The following is a 17585-nucleotide window of genomic DNA, read 5'->3' on the forward strand; positions in this document are numbered from 1 at the left end:
TCTTTTGGGTCCCTGTATTTAAACACTGTGTCATGAAATACAATGTGATTCCGTCTCACTAGTAGAGGGCTGTTAATATTCTGCATCTGAATTAGTATAATTTTTTTCTAGTAGTATCATCACTTTTTAAAAACTTTAAAACATTAGTATATGTATATCTAGTATATCTCAGTGCTATAGAAGTCAGTTGATTGAAATACCTAATGAAGGGTGGGGTTCTTGCAGAGCTTTTTTGCTCTAAGTACCTTGAAGTTAGGGTTAAGAATGTTGTTTTAAGTATTTTCAGTTCAGGAAGGAATAACTAGTCATGTTTTGTTTTACCAGCTTTTCACTGCTCAGTTTTGGGTTAAGTATAAAAGTATTTTACTTCCAAGTTGTTTTTAGTGCAAATGGTCCCAAATGGGCAATTCAAAAACATAGTTGTTTTTCCAGAAATGGCTCTTGGAACAGCCATATACCATGGACTACTTGAAGTCTAAACATTTTAAAATTAAAAATATGTAATTGTAATTGACTATATTTTTGTTGTGTGAGTTTACCAATGAAAATTACTGAATCAATGCTATCAAACTTGAAGTAATGCAGTTTACAAAAGCTGCATCTACACCACCTGTGGTTTAAGTCGGGGTAAGACGTATATTTGCATTCGGAAATGTTCATCTGCGTGAAGCAACCAGGTTTTCACATCTGTTTGTTGGGGGGTGGAGGGAGGAGGATGGCTTTGTGTTCTTCGTACTTTAAAAAGACCATTTTTTTTACACTGAATCAAGTTATTCCAAGCCAAGATAATGGATTTTTTGATTTTGTTTTGTTAGTATTTTATTCAGGCGTGCATCGTGGACCAAAAATTCTAACACTACTTGTGCTCCCTCTAGATTGTTCCCGAAATTAGTCTAGCTATTTTACTTTAATTTTTTTTTGGAGATGAAGTAGAGAAAACTTTTATTACAAAGGATTATGGAGGTTGTTCTCCCCACCGCCTTCCCCCTCAGGCTGTACTAACAGACAAGATGATGTTCTCCCTTCTGAAAGCTCTGCCAATTACATGCAGAGGTTTGGTTTATCGTATTTATTATGGTTCCAACAGATCAGAATCCAGAGAGTGACTCCTGGTTTTATTCTTAAGACAGTTGGATTTTTCTGCTGTTTCTGTTTTGAAAGTGGCATCCTTACTTCAGCATATTGCTGTTGTCCGTCTGAATCATGCTGTCATGCCAAGTGCTGTAAGAGTATTCTTTCAGTTATTTAGCTATAAAATTTTTCTTTTCTTCTCAAGTTTTTCATGCTATGTTCCTCTCAGATTACATGTTATCAAGTAATAATAGCAGTCCATCAGGAAAATGCTCTAAAAGTCATTTATGTAAAAAAAAATAAAAGAGTACATTTGTCATGGTTTTAAGCATAAAGCTCTCTTAACAAGCTTATCCAAAGCAAAAGAATTGTTAGTTTAATTATTTTAGCATCTTTATTGTAGATAGGAAGAAAACAGAATAAAAGCTGCTTTGAGAGGGAACAGTGTAGGAGGGACTGGGAGGCTTGGGAGATCCCCTGCTTTTTGTCTTGGGTGCCTCCAGTGCATGCAATCTGTTAGTCATGCGGGGAAACAGAAGTGAGACCGTGTGGAAGGCTTGCTCTAGGAGGAAGAAGTGCAGCGGAACTTGTGGAAAATTAAAAGCTGCTTCTTGGGCCTTCCTGTCTTCTTGCCACAGTGCCCTATGATTCCCTCAGCAGGGTCAAGCAGTGTAAGCTGCCAGGCAGGGCTGCCCACAGCATCAGGTCACTGCTCACAGTGTCAGGTCACTGTCCAGCCACGCCACCGCAGCAGGGGCCCGGGACGGCAGCGGGAGATTCCCCTGCTGGGTGCCCAGGGGCTGGCGAGTCTCTGGGCTCCTGCCTCTCACAGCACTGCCCGTCGGGCATGCTGCCGGGGGGCGTGAACTGGCTTTGCCAAGTGGTTTCTGATACCAGTGAGCCGTCCGGAGGGCAAGGGGGACTTGCGTTCTGTCCCCTTGCACAGTGCTAGCGTGTGAATTTACCCCATCTCTGTCTGGGATGTGGGGATGATGCTTGCTAGCTGACTAGACAGCAACAATTTAAGATTTTTTTCTGTTCTAGCCAGTTTTTTGTGTTAGTGGCCATAACCGGTTTCATTGATACTTTTCTGAATGTCATCTCATGCATGTAACCGAGAGAGGAAAATACAAAGCAATGTAGGAGTATCTTCTGAACTGTTGGACACTGATTTATCTTTATTAAAATGAAGCAATTTGTACTTAATTACTCTGCTAGATAATGGTGTTAAAAGTCCATCCCAAACTCAAGATGTTTACTGCTGATTTCACAGCATCATACCTCCACTCTCCTCCTACAGGTGAGCTCTGAAATAATTAGCAAAACCGGCATGTGAATATGTAACCTGTGAAATGAGTGGGTACTTATTACCATAAAGTTCTTACTTGAAGGTCTCAACAGGTTTAGATAAACATCTTTGAACTGTTTTTTCCAAGAGGTTTTTCAGGTGGACGTGTAAGAAGTAAATGAGAAGAGTGCTGAGACTGAGCAAAGAGATTCAATTACCACCAAGGGGAATCCTTTCTTTCTCTTTAGGAGAAATGCTTTAGAATATGAGAAGTAATGAAGGCAGAAGGATGAAAAAATAAAATCTTATTCATCAAAGTGATAAAGATTGAATTCTGCACATCTCCCAAGCAGGAAGAAGATCCTGTTATTGAGAAACTCGCTATAAAGAGAAAGACTCAAGTCCATGCGTACAGGAAATTCCACCCCGTTGGAGACTGTAATTTCACTATCACTGATCCCACGCTTCATGGACCATTTACTCTGCTCTAGGATTATGGGATATGTTTGCTGATCTTGTCTCTCTTGGAAATTAGTCCCTTGGGGAGCAGGTGGCTGCCCAGGGGCCATTGCAGTCGTGGAGAGTTTTTAGGTATTTGGAGTGTGGCATCAGTGACAGGAGCAGTTGTGTGTGTCTGTGGGAGCTTCAGGCAGCTTTATAAAAAATAACTTAAAAGGGCCCAAAAGTTGGTGCTGGTAGTGGGAGCGGACATGAGTGTGTATGTTGCTAAACAAGGTATGTGCACATTGATACAGCAGTTGATATCAGTGTTTTATCTAGCAATACAGAGGCCATCACCAGCACTGTCCTGTTCTTGTGTTGAGATATTGTGTTTCTTTTCAGGGATAGAACTGAAACTCTTCAAGGCAAGTGTAAGAGGTGAATAATTTAAGCTAACTGTGATGAGATAAAAAATACCCCCATTTTGCCAGGGGTACTTCTCTATACAAAAAAACAGGAACTCTGTGATTTATAGGCCTTTGGTTGAGTTTCGCAGAGTTTCCTGGGTTATGGGTTATGCTGCTTCCCGAACATTGTGGGATAATTGGACGAGGTTTGCCAGTAGTGCAAAATTCGTTAGCTCATGGCTTTCCACACTCTAGCGAATGGAATGCATTGATTGTCCAAATCATAATTCTTTTTGAGCCATGCTTCCTCTCTCCTGGATAGAATTAGGATGGAAGAGTAACATTTACCTCTTCCCTCCAAGTCCAGAATGTCTGGGATCTCAATAACTGATGGCTGCATCTTTAGTTAGTGCCCTATTTCTGGCACCAGGTACACTTTAGAACTGTTAGCAGCAATAGGTGTCTCCTGCTGAGCCTCCTTTTGCAACCTTCTCCTCTGCTGGCTTGGCCCTACCTGGCCAAGGGGTTGGAGAGGTTGGGTGGTGTGTGGTCAGACCGTATGGCAGACAGCAGGTAACTTGTTGTGCAGTGAGGGGTTTTGGGCCAAGCTACTGCTGCTGTTTTCAGGGTTCCATAAAGCTTCCTTAGGGTACAGTGGTAGAGAATGGAGCTCTCTGCAGACCTCTGAGTTTTGGGGTGGGTGAGAGAGAGGGTAACAGGAATGGAAATGATATAGTTAAATGGCTCTTCCATGCTTCAGCTAATTTCATACAAAGGGATTATGGTCACTGGTGCCCAGGCCTCATGTTATTCCTCTCTTTTGTCATGCAGCTTGATTGAATCTCATACCTTACAACACTTCAGTTTTCCAGATCATGTTTTGTTCAAATGGTCTCTAAGAATCAGAATATGTGCTTCTGTCTCTCTCTTTTTAAAGTGAGCCGTTGAAGAAGTTTTTACAAGAAGTGCTGTGACTGTAGTTTAGTGTAAATGTAAATATTTGTATTTAACAGTTGTTTTGAAATTTTGTATAAGCTGTATGGTGATTTTTCTTATCAAAATAAGTTCAAGGAGTAAGTCTTTCTTTTAATTTATTCCTTGTTTCTCTCACTAAAATGTATTCAGGAATGTAAGTAGTGCCAAGGAAAGAATCGGAAACAATCTGACACTGTAATTACTTTGGAAGTTTTTATTCTCTAAAATATTACAGTTCTTTTTCCAGTAAGCATCAAAATAAAGTATGCTGGAAATATTTTCAAATTGTAGTGTTGAAAGAGAAGGTATTTCTTTGCCTGATTCGATGTTTAGTATGCTATTTACCTGTTATTGTTAAAATGTTGATGAGCTATTTTGGATCAAAGAAGTCATAAGTGAAGGTTGCCCATCCACAAGCACTGTACAGTCCCTGGCTTCAGACTTGCCACCGCTTCTATTAGTGTTTTACTTGGGTGAATACAGAGTTGGATTTAGATGACTTCCAGATCACTCTTCTACCTTCAGTGAGCATATGAGTCTGTAAATAAAGCAGTCCAAGAGGGTGTTAGGACACTTGTCGAAGGCAGACATGAAAGGCAGGACTTGCAGAAAGATCTTGAGGCTATATTGGATTTAAAATGATTATAGAATCTGATAAATTAATCCACTTTTGAATGAGTTAATTAAGACACCTTACAGATTATGAAGGATGTGTAGCTTCCTTCTGAAATCGCTGAAAGTATGTTTTCCTTTCCTTAAATTTGGTTCTCTAGCTCCTGTGTCCATGCTTTGTTTACAGCATTAGGCGTGGATGGTAGTTTTGGCTAAAGCATGAAACTAGGTATTAAATAGGCTTAGGCTCCATCTCCTGTAGTGTTGAATAAACCACTGAACTTTTATGGTGTACTTGAATTCTGTAACATGGGCAGCATGTTGGTAATTAATTCCATTAATCTCCACTTGTGAAGTAGTTTGACATGCTGAGCTATTGCTTGGGTAGCTTGAAATGTGTGTATTCTGCTACAAAATGACCTTATACTTTTTTCAGGTATTGTGAAGTATGGGAAATTCTACAGACTTAAGCAGTAATAAAATGTGTTGTGCTGCAAGGATTGTGATGCTAGCTTTGATTTTTTATTTTTTTTTAAGTAATGTAGAACCAGCTTCTTTGTTCTGGTGGCACGATATATAGAGTGTTTTTGGGACCTGGTCTTTTATTTCAGTTATGTTTGTTAAGGAAGATCTTGCTGTGAAAGGCAGAATGTTTTAAATATGTTTGTTGGTGAAAGGAACAAGAAGTAAGTATTAAAGATTCAAAGACTGGATGCTTTCACATAAAGAACAATAGTGAAGGGATAAAGCATTTCAGAACAAGTTGCTATTTTGATTATTAAAAGATCAGTGTGTTCAACATGGTCATCTACCTCCTACATGAAGTATATTATTATATTGGAATTGTATACTTTCACTGGATGAGTCTTTCACACACAACAATTTTAGATGCAAAAGAGTTTTCTAGTGTTAAGTATACATGGAATTATTGGTGTGCAGTAGATGGAATGAAGTTATTTGCCTGCCACAGTGTGCTGTGGAGACTTTAACTATTGTATAGGTCATAATTTGACTACTAATTCTAGGGACCAGTTATTCCTGGATGCAATGTTCACACGGAGTTGTTGAACTAAAAATAAATAATGCTGCTTTAAACTGGGTTTTATAAGCATTGAGGACATTCTAGAAGAGCCATTTGTAGAAACTGAGTTTGGATTGAATAATTGGCATCAGAGGTTTATATGGTTTAGATTGAAAGGGGTTTCCACTTAGAGATTTTGAATTTCAAAAATGGAGGCTGAGAAACTGTAAGGAAATGGTTTGAAATTAATTGAACCAAAGAGCTAAGGGAGCTAATGGTGGGGTCTTGGAATCTCTTTGATTCAGAATTACAAAAAGTGTGTAGGATTTGCCTCCCAAGAAAAAGCAGAGTACACGAGCAGAATAATTGCAGACCTAATTGGAAGAAAAGCCACTCAAAGAGAATATCAGAAGCTTGCCAAGAACTTGCAGGGAGTGGCAAAAGTGGTTGTTCAAAAAATGAAGACTGTTGTAGAGTTCAGAAGTCTTAAGTGTGAATAAGATGTTGCCAGAAGTCAAGCTTAGTTTGACCTTGTAAAGGAAAATAATCAAAGTAGTAAAAAGCTGTATAATCTCTAAAAATGAAAGAAGAAAGGAAGCTGTGTTACACAGTGAGCATGAGGTTACGGTCAGAGCTGTCATCCCCAGTTTATATTAATATTTTGCCTTCATTTTTGGTGCAGTTGGTCATGTTGAACATGGAATTGTGATTAGGAGTGAAATAAATGTATACAGGTGGAAACGCTTACACTGGAAATTCTTGTAGTGAAATGAAGATGAAACCTAGAAGTTCCTAGTGCTTAGGTTAGTAGGGGGCTGGGTGAAATAAGCTATATATTAGAAGTGTTTGTAGAAAATATTTCAAAACAAACAGAACACTATCAAAATAGAGATGGTATTAACTGCAGAAGAGCAAATGCAGTAGTTGTTTTTCAGAAAATAGAGAAGAGGTGGTTCTGGCAGCTTGATTTTTTTTTTTTTTTTTTTTTTTCCCCTATAGCAAAGCAATAGAAAAACATTTTAAAAAGAATCAAAGGCAGGGAGGCAAATGGAAGAGTGGAATACATGTAAATGGACTTATGAGAGGTAGTATATGTCAGACTAAATTAGCGTCTGCCTTTGATAAGATAGAAGACCTTGTTAAAAATTTCAGTACTTCTGCCTCAGAAAGTTGGAGTTTGCTAATGACACTTGGTTTTGACGAAAAGTCGGGAAGCCTTATCATTGCATAGGATTACCGTAAAATACAGGCGACTGGGAAGGCTTGAGTAGTGGGGATGGATTTATGAGTTAAGAAGTGAGGGAGAAAGCCACTCTGTGAGTTGCTCACGCAGAATGGCAGCAGTAACCCGCGGTGCCATGCAGCTGTGAGGAAGGAAAATGGCATTTTAGATCCATGAGGCAAACTGTTTTGTTAGCGGTAGGGAATTGTGAATGTCATAACTTGCTAAGGAAGCTTCATCTGGAAAGTGTCTGGTGGATTCTGCTGAAGGCGAGTGAATCTGCAGGAAGAGCTGCAGCAACTTGCTGCTTTTATCTGTGCCTTTCTTGGTTAATTCTGTCAGAGAACAGGGGGCTTAAGAAATTTATCTTGCTTAGTGAGGGATGACAAAGCCTGAAAAAGAGCATAATTGCATCTCTGCTGTATTCATAAAGAAAAAGCATCTGAAGGCTAAGGGGAAGCATTCCACTTTTAAGGTGGAGTTGGGCATTTTCCCGCTAAGATTAAAGAGTTGTAAGCACAGGTACTCTTTTCCTATGTTCCCAATAGACTGCTGTATTATCTAACAGTGTCTATTAATTCTGTTAAAGGTTGGAATTTCTTTCAGCACTGTTGAACTTGCAGGCCACAAATAAACTATTTAAAAAAAGTACCTGACATTCCTGTAATTAATTGGTACAAAGTGATAGCTATTATTCTGTGGTGTCCTTGTTTAAATAGAAAGTATTCTAGTGAGAGCAGAAGCTAATTTTATTCACTAGAGTTGATTCAAGAGACCTGTCAGATCCCTCAGATATTTCCATACGATAAAGTCAGTGGAAGGTGTGAATACAGAATTTATCTCTGAGACCTGTTTGCCTTGAGTTATTACACATACAGCTGCACTTCTTAGTCTGTGCACATCTGTAACTTTTTATGTTCTTCTCTGCGGTTTCCATCTGTGTTAGTATTCAGTGCGTAATCTCAAGGGCATAAGATGCTGGTTCACATTGAAAGGATGTCTTTTAATATTCAGACTATTCTGCATGTAGATCTAGGGCCTTTTATTTGATAAAATACCTGTATTTCAAATTTAAAAACCTCTATAGCTTATTGCTTTTAAACAAATGATGTGAATAGTAAAAGTCATGCTACTAAACTCCTGTCTAATTTATCTAGATCATGGCCTTTATGATAAAAAAAACATCCCAAGGTTTTATCTAGCTTGTAATCACTCTTTACATCTTTATAAGCTTGCAGTCATCTTCAAGATGGACTCTGACATATTTTTATACTGACACATTTAGACTCTGTAGGTATGTAGATTCTGACATATTTAAATATTTACCTGTTAGCTCTGCCTTGTTAGAAGCCCAAAGATACCTGTTCACTAATGTCACCTTGGGTTCAGTAGATTTTATTGTGCATGGACCGCTTAAACAGAATACTCAAGAATATTTTAATATCATATTTTTTTCACAAGGGAAAACCAGAGAGAACTCGTGAATCTAGAGTTTCAGAGCAATCTTGAAAAAGCTGGTGATTTAGAAGTGTGGCAGAGTGCTCTAATGCAAATGAGAATGTTTCAGTACGGTGTTTGGAGGAGGCTACCGGACCATGTAACTCTTAATTCCTCTTTGCTCAGCCCTTTTCTCTGAAGTAGTTACTCAGTTTTATCTCCCATTTATTAATCTGGTAGGTTGACTAAAAACTGCCACCTTAATGTTTTGTGCGTTTCTTTCATGTTGATATTTAAGATGGGGAGATGGAAATACCATAACAGGTGTGTTGTTGTTTGTGGTGGGTTTATTTTGTTTTGTTTTGTTTTCCCCTCCCCTTTTCTCTGTATGGCATATAAAGCAGTTTCCAACTCTAATAGCTGTTGGTCACTAAGTGACCTCTCATATACTTTCTAAAAATTATGAGAGTGTGTGGTTTCACAACTCCAAAGGTGGTGCAGCAGCTCTAAATTATGATAGTTAACATTTTTTGAATAGACGTGAATATTTTAACAAGAGCTCAAGAATACAGCTTGAATTTATACCTGTAATTACAGATAGTTTAGTTTAAGGATTGATAATAGCCATTTGATGTTCCCTGTCAATGACCCACCACTGTCAATCAAAACAGCTATCTAAGAAAAGATTTTAAGAGTTGTTTTGGCCAAGTTTTGTTGTGTTATAGCATGAGCAGGTAGACCTAACCTTATAAGTAACATTTAAGAATGCAAAAAAAAAATAAATAAATTGGGAAATGTTTAAACAAACATTATTAGTTAAATATTTATGAATAAATGGAGAAATTAAAAACAGCAGTACAAAAATAAAACTGTTGAGGGGTAGAGTTCATTTGCAGCAGAGGCAAAGCCCACTGGCATTTTGCATGCAGCATAGCCCACGTCTGTACGGCTGTGGCTGTCCTGCAGCTGGGTGAGCACTGTTTGGAACGGGAACGTCAGCTGAGCGCTCGGCTGAGGCTGAATACTCCGAAGTTCTGGTCAAACTGGTAAATAATTCCACACTGCGCAATGCACCTTTGGTGCAGTCTTGAAATTACTCACTTCTCAAATGTACTGAGCTGCTTGCATTGCTTTGTTTATCTATGAAATCCTTCAGATAATGATGAAGAGAGGCACTTTGCTGATTTTATAAAGCACAGGATCTCCCAGCGGAGAAGCTGATGTGTATGGCTGAAGATGACCAACAGTGATTTATAAAACGTGAGACATTAGTGGGATTTTTTTTTGGGTAGCACTTTGAATAAAGGCGTTGAAACTGAAAGATAGTGAGTAGTATACAGTAAATTGTTCTTCACTCCTTTGGCTTAAAAGTGGATCTGCTAAAGCAAATCTCTTGTGCTTATATATGATTTATGTTATTTATTTTATTTTTCTAGTCCAGAGGGTCACTTGTGTCTCTAAGCCCTGGAGAACCCTTGTAGTTAATCCATGCCATTAAGACCTGCACATTTCTGAGCTTGAGAAAGCTGGATTTAGCTTCCAGCAGCACTGTGATGAGAACTGTGAGGGCTTAGTGGGGAGCTGGGGTGGTGGTGGAGCAGCGGGGTTTCCGTTTACCCCGAGGAGTGGGCTGGGAGCACGGGCTGAGCTGGAGCCTCCTCAGCACCCTGCCCTGACTGGGCCTGGCTTCAGCTCTCGTAGGCCAAGGTGCCTGATACGCGGTAGCGCTGCACTCAGAGAAGCCATAGGGCAGGTTTGTGGCCTTTTTAAGAGTTAAACGCTTACTACTGCATCAGTAGTCCCGCAGTGTGGCATTATCTGAAACATGCAATTGAACCCTTTCTTCACCACTTTGCCTCCATTGACTCCATTGACTTCCCGATGTTATCTGAGTATTGTAGTCTGACTCTTTTTTTTTTTTTTTAATTAAATGTAGTTTCCGGTTATCTTCTCTTCTTTTTATCCACTGTATTGATTCTGGATGCTTCCCAGACTGCAGTTGGTTTTGTTGATGGCCTAGGACATAATTTCTGGTTTTATCCTTACTTCTGTTTTCTAGGACTATATGCTTGACATTTTGCATTATATTAAAAAACGGGAGAGAAAAAAAAGCTGCTTTTAAAATTGTCAACTTATGAATTTTTGTAATTGTTTTATGCAGAGCATATTTATCACTTGAAAGACTGAAGAATTTACTGTGGTGCTTTTTTTCCACTGAGTTTATTTTGTCACAGCATTGTCTGTGGATTTTGTTTGTTGTGTTTTATTATTTGTAATAAGTAAATAACATGTGAAATGTATAGCTTCATATCCACAGAGGCTCTGTAAACGCTGCTCATTCTTTTGTTATTCTTATTCTCTCCACAGATCATTCCGATCTCACTCTTTGCTTTTGTTAGCTTGCTTCTTTATTGCGTGAGACAAAATCTAGATGTGCCATATGTTCCATCACAGTTTTCCTTAAAACTGTGGCTGACACCTGAGAGGAGGGGAAGTGTCTTCTCTGGGCTGTGTTGCATGGAGTATCTCTTTCACCTGGCCAACTTATAAGCAGATCGCAGCCACTTCTTTTTAGAAGATACACTTGTACACCTACAAAAGTAGGAATTAAAAGAACACACTTATCCAGCAGGGAGATTGGACTAGATGATCTTTTGAGGTCCCTTCCAATCCCAAACATACTGTGATACTGTGATTTGTGTATGCAGATGCTTGACTAATAAAATACTGTAGTGGTAATTCATCAAAAGGTTTTGAAAGAGAAATCTTTGTATTAAAAACTCTGTAATTTATTATTATGATAAACACAGTGCTCCCAAGGGTGTGGGGCTTGCTTTAGCTGCAAGAATTTTTTGCAGTGCAAGGTAAACCGACCAGTAGGGTGCAAAAATGTCTGTTGAGGGTAAGCATAGTATGCCTTCTTTCTGGTATAAGGTATTTTTTGTTCTCTTTTAGACAAGAGTGGTACTATAATAATGAAATACTAGATTGAATTCTTTGTCTTTTATTAGCAATGGCATTCCAAGGTACAACATCACTTGGTGACTTGCTGAATAATAGTTGTCTTTTGATGACTGGCTTGGATTACATTATTCTGAAAATGAAGGTCAAAATTTTATCTTTTGTCTCACTATCTGAAAAAACACCAGCAGTAGAAGTAAAGGAGGACTGTCCCTCATCCCCCTTTCAGATCTCAGATTTAAGTTCCTAAAGTGAAAAAAATGCAATTGTAGAATAAATTAAATTTAAAATATCTTACTTTGAATCAACTGCTTCTGGTGATGCCTGTGTGTTTGGTGCAGACATCAGTGTTACCATCAGAAATAAGATATTTTGGCGATTTCCTGACAGTGTGCAGCGCTTTGTCATGCTACCGTTCTGAACTTGATCAGTAAATTAGGTTAGTAGTGCTGATAGCAGATTTCCAGGAGTTACCCCGCCAACTCTGATTCAGTTAACTGAGATAGCATGCAAGAATTTCTGATGGCACATGATGGGGTGTCAAACATGGTGACATGAACTATACTGTTCTGTATAAACTATGCAAACCATACTGTATGACACTGGCAGACGACAGTGCTGGAAATCCTCATTATAACCCCCTGAGACACGTGTTGTCTTCTGCACCATTTAGTTAGCATGTTGGGAACAAAAAATAAGGTATCAGCATGCACTAATAACAGGGCAGCTGGGCAGCCATGATGGTGGCAATGACCTGAAGAACTGCACAGATGCTGATTTTTCTGCTCTTACGCTGCATTTGGCAGTGTGGAGCTGAGTGAGCAGCAGGAGAATTGCAAAGCTGACAGGCAGCACCAGGGTGTAGCAGCAAATAAACTCAAAAGAAGCAAATGTGAATGGGAAAGTTTGGAACATACAAAACTGGAGAGTGGTGTAATCCAGCAAGATAAGGTGGCACTTAACGTTAAAATGCTTGCTGAACTGGGATGACTTAAGGGAGTTATTCTTAAAGATGGAAACATAATTATGACTATTAAAAGCTGAGGAGGGACCTCTGCATGAATTGGTAGTGTGCTTGCCATTTATGCTAGTGGCACCCTACAACCTCATTGCTAGGCTTATTTTTTAGCAAAGATCATAACAACATCAGTGGTGTGGAGTGGGGAGTGTTCAACTGTTGCCTCAGAAGTTGTCTACATCAGGTAGATTTATAATGAAACCATGAACTGATGCTTTTCTGGAAACAGTTTCAATATCTGGTAGTGTTCAAAGAAATGCAAAGCTACTTTAATAAGAAAACAAAATGACTTAAAGTTTCTAACTTTCAATGCTTTTGATGTGTAAGTAAAAAAAAAATGCTGCATTTTTGGGTGACAGTTTGTAACAAATGGCATCAGCATCAAAGAGAGCATAGTGCCTTCAGTTGAAAGCAGTTCTTGAGTTTCATTACTAGTCAGTGACTCTCCTTTGTATGATCACATCAGAACTCTAACTGATCAAAGAGATACTCAAAAAACCTTTGCTACCACTTAATGGGGTTTCTTACTTGCTGATCTTGGAGTACATGTAGATTATATCATTAAGGCTGGCAGCTTTTTCAGGCGTGCTGTAAATCTGCAATAAAAATTTATAAAAAAAACTTTGTGTTGTCCGTGCAGGTAATAAAAGAGCTTGGAGAAAGATTGACCATCTTTGGAACATGTGCTGAGGAAGGGGACTCAGACTTTCCTCCATCGTTTTCTAGGAGCATGTCTAACTAAACATTATGGAGTAGGTTACGTTGTGTGTTCTTCCAGTCTTTCCGTTGAGTGTGGGACTGAAAGAACCATCTGTACAGGAAGACTTTGCAGGTCCTGGCGCAGGAAAGAACACAATGGTGAGGATGATTCTGTGGCTTAAAATTTAGCATGTTCTACTTCGGCCCCAATGGCAGCTTTGGCATCTGAGATGTGCTGAAAGACTCATTAAAATGAAATACACAAGGAGACAGTAGATTTCAAAAGAGATTCTTTGACTTAAAGGGGATTGAATTTTAACTCCCACATAGTAGATGAGTGTTATAACCTCTTGGCCTATCATATGCTGTGTACTACTATCATCTTTTCCTCTTCTGGATAGGCTTTCCTGAAGAGAGTTAGATATTCCTGTTTTTTTGATTAAATGCAACAGTCACCTGCCTTCAGGAGGCATGTGTAGGCTTTGACCCTTGAGTAAAGGTAGGTGTCTGTTTGCAGCTCTTACTAGGGCTGTAAGCTGGAAGAATAAGTAGTCAGAGAGACTGCAGTACTCAATAAATCGATTCCTGACTCTAGGCAGGACCTCAGTCAATGTTTGTGCTGACTTCGTGGAGCACCACCCCTAACTCAGCTTAATTTCCCTTCAGATTTTGTGGGGGTTTAAGTGCTCAACTCCAGATTTTTAATTTGGTCAGTACATGAATGTGGTGTTTTCCTTTGACCGACAGATAAGACCATAAATACCCTGTTGATTAGAATAAATAGTATTTGTTTCTCAAACCAGAACCTCTTTTGGATGTTTTTCCATCCGTTACTCCTCAGCTGCAATATCTGTTGAAACCTGGCCTTTTTCTACATTGTCTCTCCCATTATGCTATTTGCAATTGGTGGCTGGGAGATGACAAAGACCAACGTTTAACTTCACTATTCTAAAGCAGTTTCAATGTGGAACATAATCCCAAGAGGGAAAAAAGATAAATAAAATGTCAATGAATAAAGAAGCTAGAATAATTTTCAAACTGGGATAACCAGGATAAGTTTTCTTATTCATGTCTTGAAGTTTTCATGGTTTTGATACACGGTTGGGGCCTTATCGAGGTATTCATTTTGTGGCTAGAATGTCTTTTTGCATAATGAATATGAATAAGCTCAACAGATAACATAGTAGGGAGAGAAATAGTCAGAGGACAGCGAAATAATGCTCAGTTATGCAACTGGGATTAGTGGGAGAGAGAGGAGTAGAACCGAGACCTTCACATTTTAATGGAAAATAAAAATTGTAAAATTTAGATAACTGCTTTCAGGGAATCTTATGATACTGATTAATCGATTTAATAGTATTCCAGTTCAGATGGAGAATATTAATTGCCATTTACCATGTGTGCTCACTGACCTACAGATAAATGGGGTTGAGGTGAGATCACAGAATCACAGAATGTTAGGGATTGGAAGGGACTTTGAAAGATCATCCAGTCCAATCCCCTGCCAGAGCAGGAACACCCAGATGAGGTTACACAGGAATGTGTCCAGGTGGGTTTTGAATGTCTCCAGAGAAGGAGACTCCACAACCCCCCTGGGCAGCCTGTTCCAGTGCTCTGATACCCTCACTGAGAAGTTTCGTCTCAAATTTAAATGTAACCTCTTGTGTTCCAGTTTGAACCCATCACCCCTTGTCCTGTCATTGGTTGTCACTGAGAAGAGCCTGGCTCCATCCTTGTGACACTCACCCTTTATATATTTGTAAACATTAATAAGGTCAACCCTCGGTTTCCTCCAAATTAAAGAGACCCAGCTCCCTCAGCTCTGGAGAAAGAGCCAGGAGCTGCAGCTACTTGTGTTGGAGCACTTGCCTCCTGCCTGTACTACTGCTCTGTCCTTCACCATTTTGGTTTGAGAGAACTTCTGTGTGGTCTTCAACATCACCAAAGCACACCTCCTGCATTGTCATAGCTCTTTACCAACCATGAAACCAGGGTTCAGAAATCAAAGAAAGGTGGTAATGTACTGTGGACAGAGTTGTACCTCACGTGTAACTCTGACTGATGAGAGCGGGTTTGTTGTCAGTGATATCTTCAGCAGAACTGAAACTGAAATTAGTATTGAGGAAGTAAAAGAAAGCAGCGTGAGCCTATGCTTGGAGTTCCTAGTGTGTTCACCACAGGGCTGATTTTTTTTTCCCTGCAGCAGTCCCATATGACTTGATACTTCTTTGAAAATACTGTCTGTCGTGGGTATAATTACATGCTTGGCCAATAGAAGTTGGAAACAAATTGCAGTTCCCAGATTCTGTACTCCTGTCCTTTGTATAATGGTATCAAGCTATATTCAGGAAACAAAAGAGATTTAGGAGTGAGGAGACTGTCGTGGGGAGTACGTGTATATATTGCTGCAGGCAGCAGCATAAATTAGGTGTACGTGAATTAAAATTAAACAAGATGAGTTGGTACCAAAAGCAGTCTAGTTGTAGCTGTTTGGTCTTCAATAAAAGATAATTTACTTTGCAATGTAGTTGTATACTTTGTCTTATTTTATGTTACATAAAGTAAGCCAAGCAAATTCTCCTTACTGAGCCTGCCTGACCAAACATTAACTGCTGATGGATGGTTATAGAATTTGCTAATAATTATATATTCCTTACAACAAGAGACTGTGAACTTATATTTGATGCTTTCACGGGATTTTATTTATGGTGATTCAAGAATGTAGTTTAGAAAGCTTCCAGTTTGAAGACAAAATTCCTTTCGTGATTGAATTGAGTGTTTTAAGATCTTACAAGCAGCTAAATAAATGCGTGTTCCCCATATACCAGAGGACGCAGGTGCAGACTTCTGGTTAGCTTTTCTCAGAATGCAACATTTGAAGAATTGGAGACTTTTCTCTTGCAGTTGGAGGGGATGACATCTTTGTCATTTGGTAGGGGCAGCTCTATGTTGGTGAATGTCTTTTACAGATGGTGGCCACTTTTTTTATTTTCTCTTTTTCCTGTTGTGGTTTAAAGCATGTTTACACAGAACATACAGTGACTCTTCCTGTGCTAACCTAAGACCAAAGGTGCTGGGAAGCTCAATGCAGAGAGGTTAAACTAAAAAATTATTCTGTCCCGTTGAGAAGCTTTTGGGATGTCCAGTCTTTTAAGTAGCTTACGGGATGGTAAGACCTTGGAAATATTTAGTGCTACCGTGCTCCACAGACTTTGATTTATTTTTTTGTTTTGGTTTTGTTAAATTGTGGGCAGACATAGAAGGACAGTAGAATCCTGCTGTTAGTGAGGTGCAAATTATCGCCTCTACCCACCGCAATGAATTCTCCTTAGCCAAATTAAGAGTTTCGATTTTGGTGGTGGCTTTTCTTTTTTTGTCTCTCTGTAGACATCTTAAGAAAATGTATTCCTTATTGTGTTCTCTAAGTAGTTTTCAGAGTCATTATATAATGTGGAGGATTTTGTGTTTGAATCTGCGCAAGATATTTTTGCCACTATGTGTGGTTATGTTGCTGCTTTATCAAACTTATTTCCGGTACTGCAAATTAAGAAATTAGTATGCAAGAAGCATGTAACAGCATATGAGAATTTGATGTGATTTAGGACTATTTGCACTGAGTGCAAAGCTGGGCAAAGCTGTTTCAGTTTATATTCTTACAGAAGCCCCCTGAATGTCTGCAGTACATGATGGTGTTTCTAGTTGAGAAGCAGCTTACAGGATTGAGCTCTGAGAAGTATTTCAGATATTATGAGCTGGTCTTTTCTTTCCCAGGTCCTTTTAAAAGCTTTCAGAAATGCTATTTGGCGCACTGAAAAAGAAAATGAACATAGTTTCCCACAGTATAAGGTAACAAAAGTGAATCCATGGCATATAATATGCCATGGTGATTTATTTAAAATAAATAAAATTAACTACCCGATTTAGGATCTGACACGAAGACAGACTTTGATCCTCACGTGTTGTGGCCTTGGGCCCTGGCTGCATGTCAGAGTTTCTGCCCCATCTGGGGAAGAGCAGATGTTGGCAGCAGCTCATCACATTTTCCAGAAAGCCCCTCTTCCACCTCTGCAGAAGAAAATGGTTCTCTCCTCCTTGTGCTGCTGGTGGCAGCAGACTGGGAGGAACTTTCCTGTTCTGCGTACAAAATATTTTTGTTTTCTTCAGAATGCTTGTGTGTGTATGTGTGCCTTCAGGTAAAAAACTTGTCTGCAAATGTATATTGCTCATATTTTGCCTTGAATCAAATTGCAGTGTGGATTGATACCGCAAATTGATATATGTTGTGCAAATTGTGCAAGAGGAAAAAGTGAACAGCACCTCGAAGGCTCTATCTAAGGCTAGCTATTTTTGTTTCTCTGTTATGTTTGATTTTGCTTCAAATGATGCTCTGTGGCTGAAACACTCGCGCTTTCTAGTTTGCACTGTCAGTTTAA

The 17585-nt window shown here is 39.1% G+C and overlaps 1 protein-coding gene across 9 annotated transcripts in view; it reads left to right on the plus strand.

Moving 5' to 3' along the window:
* PPP1R9A (protein phosphatase 1 regulatory subunit 9A) overlaps window positions 1-17585 on the plus strand; it is a 140624-nt gene that overhangs the window by 3956 nt on the left and 119083 nt on the right. The gene's annotated exons all lie outside the window — the stretch shown is intronic.

Source organism: Columba livia, chromosome 2 (assembly GCF_036013475.1).
Source record: "Columba livia isolate bColLiv1 breed racing homer chromosome 2, bColLiv1.pat.W.v2, whole genome shotgun sequence".
Classification (NCBI taxonomy): domain Eukaryota; kingdom Metazoa; phylum Chordata; class Aves; order Columbiformes; family Columbidae; genus Columba; species Columba livia.